At 33.5% G+C, this 12,970-nt stretch overlaps 1 pseudogene across 1 annotated transcript in view; it reads left to right on the forward strand.

The window, feature by feature from the left end:
- Positions 1-1,900, forward strand: part of LOC143245571 (calcyphosin-like protein) — a 39,460-nt pseudogene extending 37,560 nt beyond the window's left edge. Inside the window, exon 3 of the transcript XR_013025642.1 lies at positions 1,770-1,900. The product of XR_013025642.1 is annotated as a calcyphosin-like protein (transcript). The remainder of the gene's footprint in view (positions 1-1,769) is intronic.
- The last annotated feature ends 11,070 nt before the right edge of the window (positions 1,901-12,970 follow it).

Genomic DNA, 12,970 nt, shown 5'->3' on the forward strand with positions numbered 1-12,970 from the left:
GGTTCTTTTAGAGTTTTTCTCAAGATACATTTATTGAAATGTTTACCAGCATATAGTGGGTTTTTCATCATGATGAATTACTAAAATGGAATTTATGCAAATTTATCTTTAATCTTAAATTATCCATTTCAGTGATTGTATAATTCACCACATTTAACATATTTTAAAAGATATGTTACACTCTTAGAATTGCAATTAAATAAGTTATTAATAATAATAAAGAACTTCTCATTCTTTATTGTTTTTGTAGGTTTCACATAATGTAATTACATAAAACACAGTTTGTTGTTGCAAGTCAAGATAATTTCTGCAGAAAGATCTCTTATTTTAACAATCTTATTTAGATTGTTTCTTAATATTAACAAATGAAATATCAGTATGTTTGTTAGGATAATGAATCATAACAAAAGGTATTAATATTCTCTTTAGGTTTATTGTTGTCTCTGTTTAAATGTTTTTAATCAAAAACATTATTCTTAGCAATTTCAAAACCTCTTTATAACTTTCTCTAGATAGTACCACTGAACTAAACATTTGTACAGTACTAGTAATCTATTCCCTCTTGTTTCTTCATTGGAAACCAAGTGATTTAATTTAATTTCAAGATGTGTAGAAGCATTTAATTTTATATGTTTTGGATGATTACTAAACAAATCTACATATAAATACAAGTTTATAGGTTTATAAAAATATCAGTTACAATTTCCCTTTGTGGTGAAACACTTACCAACACATCTAAAAATGACAAGTTTTTCTTATTATTTTTAAGCTAAACTTAATTTTCTTGTTTATTGAATTTAAAATTCCAACAAATTTATTAACATCTTGACTATCTTTTCATAGTACAAAACAACTAGGACTGGCATGGCCAGATGGTTAGAGCATTCGACTCATTAACTGAGGATCATGAATTTTAATTCTCAACACACCAAATATGCTAACCTTTTGAGCTGTGGAAGCATTATAATGTGACAGTCAATCCCACTATTTGCTGGTTAAACAGTAACCCAAGAGGTAGTAGTGGGTGGTGATGATTAGCTGCCTTCTTTCTTGTTTTGCACTGCTAAATTAGAGACGGCTAGCATAGATAGCCCTTGTATAGCTTTGAGCAAAATTCAAAACAAACAAAACAGCTGTATATAAATCTTTTCCAAAAAGTTATGTGAGCTACAAAATTATCTTCAAGGTAATTAGGTAGTATATTAAGTAATTGTTGAACTGACTTTTGTACCCATTATTGTAACAGATATTTAGTGAAATATTTGCTTTTTATAAATAAAAAAATAATTTTTTAAAACTATATCTTAGGTTTTTAAGATAAAAGTTGGGAAAAATAAACTATTTGTATTAATCTAGAAAAAATACTTCCTACAACTTTAAGTCTATAGTCATATTCAACACTTGGATACAGAGCTAATAAAGTTACTTTTTCTTTTATACCAGTCTTAATAAGAAAAAGTATTAAATCACACGATAAATAACTTGCATTTATAATAAGAAGAAAAAATGTAATTAGAATAGGATTTTAGAAATGAAAGTATGGCCTTTTTTATTTCTGAAGATTTGTGATGCATTTGATTTAGATTATTTTTAGTTGAAAAGTGGTATTTGTATGTTGTTTTTTAATGATTCTCAGTGAAACTGTTGAGGACTGACATGTGAAGTCACAAAACTGATAGAAGAAATTAGTGAAAAAAATAAAATTGTGGAATTTATTCAGAGTTTCTGTTATTAATGATTATTTAAGCATAAAATATCTCTGTATCTAGGTTATTTTTGAAGAGTTCATGAACTACTATTCTGGAGTGAGTGCATCTATTGAAACAGATGCTTATTTTGACTTGATGATGAGACACACTTGGAAACTTTAGTTGCTTCATTCAAACTTTGTATGTTTTCCCATTGGCTAGTCATTAGATTTGATGTCACATACAGTTGGGATTTTTAGAAAACTATTACATTAAAAACATAGCATAAATTTTCAGAAGCTCCAAGGTGTAATTTAAAGCCATGGACTTAAACTTCAAATGTAAACAAAGTAATTGTTATATCATTGATTGTTCTATGTTTAGTAATTGCATTTCTAACAGACTCATCTGTGCCAACATTAAGGTTTCCCTTATTCCGGTGCTAAAGTATTTTTATCTGAATTGTTAATCATAAAATTGTTAATGGTAATATGTGCTTTTCATCAGAGTAATGGTTAATAGTACTTGTTTCTGCTTTTGTTAGTTAACTCATGATGTGTTTTATCTATCTGAGGATAGTTTGAAAAGAAAAAATAACTTAAAGGTGGATAACATACAAAATTTCTGAAAAGATTGAAAGTAACAAGATGAAAGTTTTGCATCTCTAATAATTTAAAAATTTGGATACATAATTCATTTACAAGACACTAAAAATACAAAATATTTAGAAAAATATATTAAATAAATACACATCCCTATTTCCATCTCTGGTTCTTACAATGAACTGTTTTCTGATAAATTATATCATTCATTGCCCATGTATCAGATATATATCATTAGGAAATGAATTGGTATACCAGACTGTACCATAGTGTTTTATGATAATGAATTAGTATTATCAACTTGTATTTGGCTTTCACAGAAATAAGTGACCCTGTTTCTTATTTATTAAATATAGTTTTATCATTTGCTTGCACAATAAAATGGAATTGCATACTATCTCCTAATGTAAGTACAGTGCATGAATAAGTTTTTAAAATTATGAAAAACTTCATTTACACACGAGTTACAACATAGCAATTATTTTAAAAGACATCCATGATGATGTAAAAACAGAGCATCTATTTAACCTCAATATCTAAACAATGTTTCAGTTCCTCAATATTTGTTTAATTATAGTTACAGATTAGAAAACTACATTACTGTCAATATGTTAAGTGCCAAAAATTTTAATTAAGATTCAAATTCTACATCTAATTATTTTTACTTTATGCATTCCAAATTATTGTTTTCCTGTGTTTTCTTCACTATTTGTCATAGTAAACAATGTTTGAATTTGATATTTTTATTTTGCAAAATATTTTTATGAGCTTCTGTTTTTGTAAAGAAGAGTAGCTGATGATCTATCTGTAATCATCTGTTTTTTATGAAATGACCTTTTTTGTTTCTTTTGCAGGTTTTTTTAATAAATATGAGACTTTAAATCTTATGCTACAACAATTTTACAAAATCTGTTTTATCTGATGTCTGTTTATTCTGTAACAAGAAACTTAGAAGGTCATCTTCCAAGTCTGTTAATCAGAAATTTTACTTTGTACTTAAACATAACAAAACTTTGAAACAAGGCATTTTATTTATTATAACAACTGCATTGCTACCTTCACTTGATAAAAAGATGTATTTAACATACTTAAGGCTTATAAATTACAGTTTTCAAAATTTATATCTAAAACTGGTAGAAGCAAAATTTATAACCGAATAGAAAAAAATCATAAACTACATGTAATATGCAGTGTTAAAATTGATGCTACTGAATGACTGAAAATGTGAGAACTTACTAAGATGAAGACTGCAATTAAAACTTTGAGGTCAGGAAACGTGCATTAGCATTGCAGTTCGTACATCAGAGTTGTGCTCTATCATTCATAACAAAATCAGTCATTATCCTAGCTTGCTGTATCTTACTTTTGTTAGTTTGTATTGCTAAACAATAAGAAACTGAAAGTCTATGTATTGAAATAAACAGAAATGTACTATATTTCAACTGAAGTACAAAAATATTTGAATTTGTGTGTGTGTATAAACCTTAAGCTATTAATCATATGGTGTTTAGAATGAGTTACATAATACAACTAGTTGGCTAATTATTAAAAGAAATGAGTGAAGGAGTTGAGTTATTTATATTATTCAATATATCAGTTTGAATTAGTGATTAAGATACCTCTTTGTTTTTTCTTTTGTCAATCTACCATATAGCTTTTGTTTGTCACTATAGTGACATTTGTAGAAATAAACATTTAAAGCATGGATTAGTGATTGAGATACCTTCTTTTTTTTTCTATTGTCGATCCCCAATATAGTTTTGGAAATAAATGCATTTAAAGTAAGGCAGACAAAGCTAGTAAATAGTAAGGTGAAATGAGAACTGGATGTGGTCTAATGGTTAGCATAACAAGATTGAGAATCTCAGGCTTTATGGTATGCATCCAATTATTGGTAAAAATGCCAATCTTACATCTCAAGAAATGAAATAAGGACTGGTCAGGAACTAATGATTATTGTGCCCCTACTATTCATCCAGTATTTTATAATATACATTCTGTTACTACAAAAATGTGTCCCAAACATTGAGGTCATAGATACAAGTCCATCTGCTTATCTTTGAAACTAACAACTGACTTCTTTTCTTTGCTTCAAAGCATTTGCCCACCTTATGCCCCTCAGTGTGGATTCCTGTACATGGTGAGGGGACCTCCCAGAGAAGGTTCTATTTTTTCAGTTTATCTCCTCTGGAAGCTGAACATCCACCTACGTGTTTGATGGGCATGGTGACCCATAAAGGAAAGGAGAGGATCCTGGTGATTGAGGGGTCCGACTCTAACACACCACTTTAGCCTTGAATTTCTGTAGACAGGTGGCCTAAGGGTGGCCCCCCTAAGGTCAACTGCCTGGTCCATTTGGTTTAGGGTCAATCAAGTACCAGCATTGGATGTTCTCATCGGGTGCTATGCACATTGTATCTGATGCTGGTGTTTAGGTATAGTTCTCACAAAACCCTGGTGTTGCTGCAGTGTCCTTGTTTGGCACTGTAGTTTGTCCCCTCATTGGGCTGCATGGTGGGTAGGGTCAGTGGGCACTGAAACATTCTTTATTATGGATCCCCCAAATAAAAACTTAAATAGTGAAAAAAAGAGTCCATAGGTAAATGACCGTGTCTTGAAGATTCTGAACAGCAATCTTCATTATCCATAACACCTGTACCTCATTTTCTTATATTAAATTTTCTTTCAGAGAAACATTTAGGGCAAATACCCCTTTTTGTTATTCAGAAGTAACTAGAGGGACTTTCTTTCTTTCCAAAATCAGTCAAAAAGCTTTGCTTTGGTGACATATTGGTGGAAACATCCACTACTAAATACAGTGAACTCCTCTTGCATCCGAAGGCAATTGAGGTTACTCCCCATGCTACTGTAGGTTATCTTAATTGCAAGGTACAGCCATATATTCCAAACCCTCTCAGATGTTTCCAATGTCAGCAGTTAAGTCACTTGAAAACATCATGTTGTGGCTCTTTAATGTGTGCTCATTGTAGTGGCAAGGAACATGATGCCTCTGAGTGTGAAACAGACCCTCATTGCAATAATTGTAATAGCTCTCACCCATCCTGTATTTTCGTCTTTGCCCTAAATGATTGGAAGAAAAAGAGGTGCAGTGTTTGAAAATAATTCAAACCATTATCCTGAGGCTTGAAAATTACTGTCCACCACTTCACCTTGGACGTATGCTGCTACACTTCATTCCGGTACAACAGTGAGAGTGCAGATGGATCTCTCTGTGCCTCCAAAAGAATTGTTCTCAAACCATATGAAAAGTATTTTTATCTCCATGGTTAAGGAAATTGATGAATCAACATCAACACCCATCTCTGTCCCTAATATTCATTCCAGCAAACCCCAAGATCCACTTCCTTTGGTTCAGAGTACATCATCTTCTCCCACCCCAAGATGCAGAACAATCATTCTTTCACTTCCTCAGTTGCTGGAATCTTCTTCCAGCAACAGAGACCTGCCCAATAGACCTAGGGCAGGATCTATGAAGGTCAATAGACCTCCCTCAAATAAAGAAAAAAGACATGGTTGAAAACAAAAGGGCTCTCCATCCAGTTTGCCTACACATAAATAAAAATGGGCACATTTATATAATGGAACTGACAAAGTTTATGTTCTAACCTGAATGACATCAAAGGACTGATTGCTTCTTACCATCTTGTATGTCTTTCCTTACAGGAAATATTTCTGAAACCTGCCAATACAGTCATCTTTTGACAGATTTCTTTGTACAGAAATGACAGGTTTTGTGATGGTTAAGTGCATGGAGGGGTGGCACTAATGGTCAATCAGCATGTGCTCACCCTGTCTTTGTCACTCGACACACCCTTGGAGGCCATAGCCATCTGTGATTCCTTGGATTGTATCATCACTGTTTGTTCTCTCTACCTGTCTCCTGAAAAAGACCTATGATCAATCAGACCTTGATGCCTTTGTTGAACAGTTGCCATCTCCATTTTTAATCCTGGGGGACTTTAATGGACATAATCCCCTCTGGGGAAGTGGTGATATTGAGCATATGCTCTTAATTACCACCTTTCTCTTTTCAATGCTAGTTCTTCTACTTATTTTCATGCACCTAGTCAGTCCTTTACTGCTATTGATCTCTTAATTTGCACGCCTTCACTATTCTGCCATTTTTCATGGAGGATTGACAATACTCCATGAGGCAGTGATCATTTTTCTGTAGTTTTGAGACTGGCTGGCTGTGGTCGATGCCACCCAACCTGTGTGCCCAGGTGGAAGCTGGATCATGCAAACTGGCCCTTTTTAACTGCTCTTACAGAACTTGATCCTGCCATCATCTGTAAGCTATCAGTAGATGAATGCATGGCAGCAGTGGCTGACTGTATTATATGGGCAGCTGCTCCATGTATTCCTAAATCCTCGACATGTTTTCCAAGATATCCTTGTCTCTGGTGGAATCCACTGCCTGGGATATCTTTCTTTAGTGTATCCTACACTCTTAAACCACATCACTTTCCAGTAGGCCTGTGCACATCAAAACCAGAAGGAATCTTGGATTAAGTTCCAAACCAGCATCTCTTCTACCACCAGCTTCAAAGTCATATGGGACAAGATTCAAAAGGTTAGTGGGCAGTATAATTCTGTCCCTCTAATGGCCAAGAAGTAGCTGATGCCCAAAGCATCACCAGTACTCTTGGCAAAAGCTTTTCCAAGTATCTAGCACTTCTACTTCATCTTCCATCTTTTGAACCATCAGAGCAGAGCGATCACCTCTTCCCTTTCGAGCTGATTGTCTCTTTGCTTATAGTCACCCCTTTACAATGGTAGAAGTCAAACTGACTCTTCATCAGTCTTGCAGTATATTGGTCATACCTGATGATATATGGTACAAGATGCTGCACCATCTATCTCTTGCTTCTCTTGCTATTCTTCTGATTATTTTTAACTGGATCTGGCAGGAGAATATTTCTCTCAATGCCTGGTGCCAGACTATTCACCTACCTTTCTCTAAGTCTGGGAAGGATCCCAAGATTTCTTCAAACTACTGTCTATCTGCAAGCCACCAGGGTAATGGACCATGGAGGTATTCTCTTGAATGTGACCATACAATAATAAACTAAAACGTCCATTTACTAGAGAGTAGAATGGTAGTGTTTTGCCAGTGTAGATGGTGTGTGGCCCACCAATCATGTACTTAATCTCTGTATGATGGGCTCTGAAGGTTGATGGGCCACTCAAGATTCTGTACAATTTTACCTGGAGTGTTATGATCGCATATAATTGGTTGTGGAAATCCCCTTCCATTCAGTGAGACCCAAAAGTTTGCAGTGAGTTACAATTCTTTATGATCCTATCCAAAGGCATGATGTTTCACATTTCTACTAATAAATGTGCTATGGTTGTAAGGAAGATAATGATACTGCTGAATATACAAGAAATATTCATGATATGGTGTAGACATAGTCTAATGCATTGCACTAGTTGCTTTAATAATGGACATGCTGCATGTGTGTGCAAAACAGGCTACACTTGCTTAAACAGTTATTTATACTGGTATTGGTGTTTTATGGATGCTATTTATAGTTGTGGACACTTGGCTGTTTACCTTGTAGCTTTAATGAAACCAGCTGTTTAATTGGTGTTAGAACCATTATAGCATGCTCACAAATGAACAAACAGCTTTAGGATTACCTGAAATTTATAGATAAGAAATGTGTTAATTTTAATTTAATGTAAACATAAATTCAGCAAGTTGCTCGATGAGTTCATTGATGAGCTTGTGGGAATTAGGTGGCTTACTAGAGCAGACAAAATTTCATCATCACACAGATACAGATGACATGCATTGTATAAAATGCATCTACACAAGAGTAAATGGTAATGCTGAAATCAAGTAGATGTTCAGATGTAGGATAATAGTTTCCAGAGAGTACTTATTCATTTTCAGTGATGATCATGAGAAAGGAAAAATGTCAAACATCTATGTAGAATTTCAGTGAGTGAGTGATTGACATACAATGGTTTCTTTCTTCTAGCACAGAAGATTTAATGTCTTGATCATTGGAAAATATCTATTAATTCAGTCCTTCAAACCTGGCTCTAAGTTACAAAAATGGCAGACTGAACAACGAAAGTAGTCTCAAGACCATTTTAAGCACCCGTATGTATGAATGCTGCATCATATTATGTTTCTGGAATGCATTTGAAAGAGTTGAGAATCTGATGGAGCTTATGCTCATACAAATATATTTGGAAAAAATGTCTCTTCTATGTAGATGACATAATAGTGTTTTGAGTGCTATTTCATTCTACAGCTGAAAAGCAGAGAATGGTATGTACAAGCAAATCAATGATATAAATTTGAAACTTAAACCATAAAATGTACATATGGAAGTAGTTTTTCAATCATGTGTCTACTAATATTGAGAAGTTTTTAGTGATAAATAACTTTTTCCCAACTTGAGTTTAAACAAGAAGTCTGGAGCTTTCCATGTTTTACATAATGATATTGATGCTTCGTAACCAATTTTTCCAAGATAACTGCACCAGCATCTAAACTATGAGTAGCATGTAATTTGTGTGGAAGCACAATGTGAACATGTATTTCAATTCTTAAAGAGTTTATGTCAAAGTATTGGTGTTGACTCGTACTCATCAGGACTATTTTTGTCATGATTACTAATGTCACTGACTATGGAAATGAAGAAGTTTTGCCACAGTCACATGATGGTGTGAAATATGTCATAACTTGTGAAGACTATATTAATTGCTGCTGAATGCCAATAATGTATAATAAAAAAAACTACTTAGTTATATTCATCAAACATGATAACACTACTTGTATAGTATGGAATTTACTAAAATGAATGGTGAGTCTCAAAATACTGAAGGTATCTTTGCATATCAATTATGAGTGTAGGGTACTATTGCTGTATTACCATTATAAACTCCTAAGACATGGTAGTTAATCTGCAGCTAAATAGCCCCTAGAGCTCTAAACCAGTAAATACTTCACACTTTGCACAATACAAGGACTGTAGCAGAAGAGTGTATCATGTATTATTGCAAGTGTATGAAAGAAGTTTTACTAGCTGCATTTGAGTAAGAACATTGGAAACTGGCAATGGACAATGCACCATGTGTGATGCCAAAACTAAACTGAACAAATTAGAGAAATCTTTGACACAAGTTTACAGGTTCTTCTCTTGAAATCAACACTCTAAAAGTAGTTGATCCCCAGCCTAAAACTGAGACAAGTAATAAGTATGTGTTGGCTGTCATGAATTGCTTCACCAAAGGGTTGGAGCTTATCTCCACTGGTCAACACATAAGAGCCATTAATTGCATATGTGATCACTGAATAATGGCTACCACCATTTGGAGAACTTGAATATGTCCACACAGACAAAGACAACACCTTTAAGTGCTAGTTATTTTTAGAATTATGTCAAGTTTTGGGTATGATGAAAACATGCACTTCACCATAATCTCATTCCAATGATGATTTGGTTCAATGGGCAATGCAGATTGTCAGGTGTATACTTATAAATTTTGGGAGCTCTGACTATACTGAGGGAATGATTGCCCACCATACATCATGATGGCATGTTGTCCAAATGAGCTATTTTTGTTTTGTTTTTAATTTTCTAATGTATGGATGAAAAATACAGTTCTAGATGTTTATACCTTTGCCAGACACAAATGTACAACAGTATCCATAGGAATATGTAGAAAAGCTGTGCTTTGCAGTAGTTGATACAAATGAATTTGTGCATCAGTAAATAGGTTAAGTAGTCAGTCATTCATGAAAAGAAATGCTATGAGAAAACAGCAATTGGAATAAAGTTTGAGCATGTGAAGTGAGATTATCTGTGTTACATATAATTGTAATATAAACAGTTTGGAGCTGCTGATGTGGAGAAAATAGCTGTCAGTATATGTATAGATAAATGAGAAAAAATGGATGAAAAAACTCCAGTAGAGTTTGATATAGTGATCAACTAAGATGACAGTGTCAACTTCTAATTGTAATAGTTGGATCAACTCTGTTACCTGCACTTTAGAATCGTCAGTTGGACTTAGTGTTGATGATAACTAGAAACTCTGGCAAGCCAGTATATCATGAAGAATTTTCAAACCTTGCTTTCTCAGCACCTGGGTAAGATTTACGGTAACATTTGGTAAGCATTTTCTTGTAGAAACTTCATAGGCAAGTTTCTGACATAGTATTTAAATTAATGTAAGTTTCTGTTGTATCAACTTCCAAAATTGTGCCTAAAATTGGGTATATTTTCTAGTCATCCTTAAGTGCAACATGAATAAAATTATTTAATGCAGAATGAAGAATTGAGAGAGATGGCACAAATTAGGGAAAATGTATATCATTTGTCCACACTTTCCACAAAGTTACTGCTTTCATATATATCCTGGTAATGGTTTATCATAACTCCTAGAGAGCAGAAACCATAACTGTGTTATAATGGTAAAAGTAAATTAGTTGTCAATCCTTCTGCATCTTCTATGTTTGACTGTGTACATGCATAGTTAACAAAACAAAATTTTATATGAATGGATGATTAAAGTACAAATAGCTATTTCTTTTCACTTGTCATTGTCATTTTATTTTTATGACATAATTTAAAAAGAACCCTTTTTGTGTTACCTGAGTTTTTATATGTCATTAAAGCATGACTAAAGATGCTGCTGGTTCCTTTGGGTGCTACTAAATTGTGTTGTTCTCTGTTGCAATAATGCAGTATTCAATTTCTAACATTGAGATAGGTATGCATGTATGTTAGTACATCTGTACCTTACATTAAATACGGATCAGATTGTGACATATCCAGCATAATTTTCTAACAATTTGTATTTGATGTAAGAAATGTGTATGTTTGGTAAAAATTGCAGTGATAATCTTAGATTGCATTGAGAGGAAAACAGCAAAGTATCCTTATTCAGTGTTTCCTTATTGGTAGTATAAATGGGAAGTTATGATTATTTTTGCATTAAAAGTAAAAGAAATGTATTTTTTTCTTTTCAAATAGTTTCATGTTAAATTATACTCACTTCTTTTGAAGTAAATATCATACTTTTTACTCGTGGTATAAGGTGTTTCTTCTAAGTTTCAGACTCCATTCCCATTTTAATCAATTATTTTCTTCAGTAAGCAGACAACAGGTGAAAAACTTGTGTATGCATGATGACTTTACATGTTAGATGATAAGTCTATTACCATAAGCCAATGTAGAAGAGGTTCTGGTTAACATTGCTTCATGTGCACTCTCATAAAGAAACCACGTAGAATAGATACTTGCTAATGCTTAGGGCAAATGTATTTTTGAACAAAATAGTAATACTGGGAAATGTAGTATTTTATGCTGTGTCCTATTTAAATAATTTTTTAGAAAACATTGGGCCATGACTTGATTGGCCATGGATCTTAACCTTACATTGTTTGTTGAACTGATGAACTACCACGAATAAGTTGCCTTTTAGTTTTCAAACACCCAACTTTTGTGTAAAGCCATAATTTTGACATGTTATCTTTATGAACAGTAGATTATTCACAATACTGCCACTGAAGACTAGCTGTAAGGAGAGCAGACTTTTTGTTGGCACTACTGACCACAGAAAAGATGCTGCCAATATTTTTAAGAGGAAAGTACTCTGACCAGCCTAGCATTAGTGAAATTTAGAAGGAAGAACAAATAATGATAGAGGAGACTGGTTTCTGTCTTATGTGTCCTCTGTAGCTTAAGCTATTTCCAACTGAGGGCACCTTTGCAGCAATGTCTCATTCAGTTGATTCATTCCATAAGTTTATCACCATAAAGAAACAGTGTTTGAGCCCTTATGAAGTGTGCTAATGAAAATTATGAGGTAATTGAAGAATAGCAGTATCCTCCAAATGATTAATTTCATATTAAAACTTAGTCTTTTCATCAGTTAAAGGGTATATAGAAACTAAAGAAGAAGAAAGGGCAATATTCTAGTCCAATACTTCCCCTATAGTAGTTCAGGCCACAATATGATTTGTCTACCACAGCACCAACCAGAACCAAGTGGTATCTTATGCCACAATATGATTTTTCACCAGAGCACTAACCAGAACTGAGTGGTATTATTATGCTAGAGATATTGAGGAATAACATCAGTATTACCAGATCCAAGCAGCAATGTGGATTGAGTTGGGTGGAGAATGACTGCCAGAGGAAATTAAGCTCAACTTCCAATGAGAAAAGATCAACAGTAGTAGCATCTTATGAAAATTGATAGCTCCAACACTAGAAGATAGCACATCTAAAGGACATTTATTGTACCAGAGATACCTTCCAAATGTTTACTGTTGGGTAAAAGCAATCTTCAGAAAACCTTATTATTTTATCTCCATAGAGGGATGTGTAAACAAGGTATATAATATAAATGTATATATACATGGTTGGTTGGTTATTGTTAAGGACAAAAACTACACAATGAGTTATTTGTCCTCTGCCCATAATATGTATCAAAACCAGATTTTTATTGTTGTACTCCTACTGAAGCATGTGAAAGCATAGATGAAAGTTAATATAGAAGAGTGGTATTTTATTTCAATTCTGCATTTTTCTCATTGCTGCTGTTAAATTTTTATACACAACTTTCACTGTTTTATGCCTATTTTAACATAATTTGTTTTCAGGTTGGTAGCCCAAGTTATTTCCTGTGTGT

This window comes from Tachypleus tridentatus, chromosome 2 (assembly GCF_004210375.1).
Source record: "Tachypleus tridentatus isolate NWPU-2018 chromosome 2, ASM421037v1, whole genome shotgun sequence".
Classification (NCBI taxonomy): domain Eukaryota; kingdom Metazoa; phylum Arthropoda; class Merostomata; order Xiphosura; family Limulidae; genus Tachypleus; species Tachypleus tridentatus.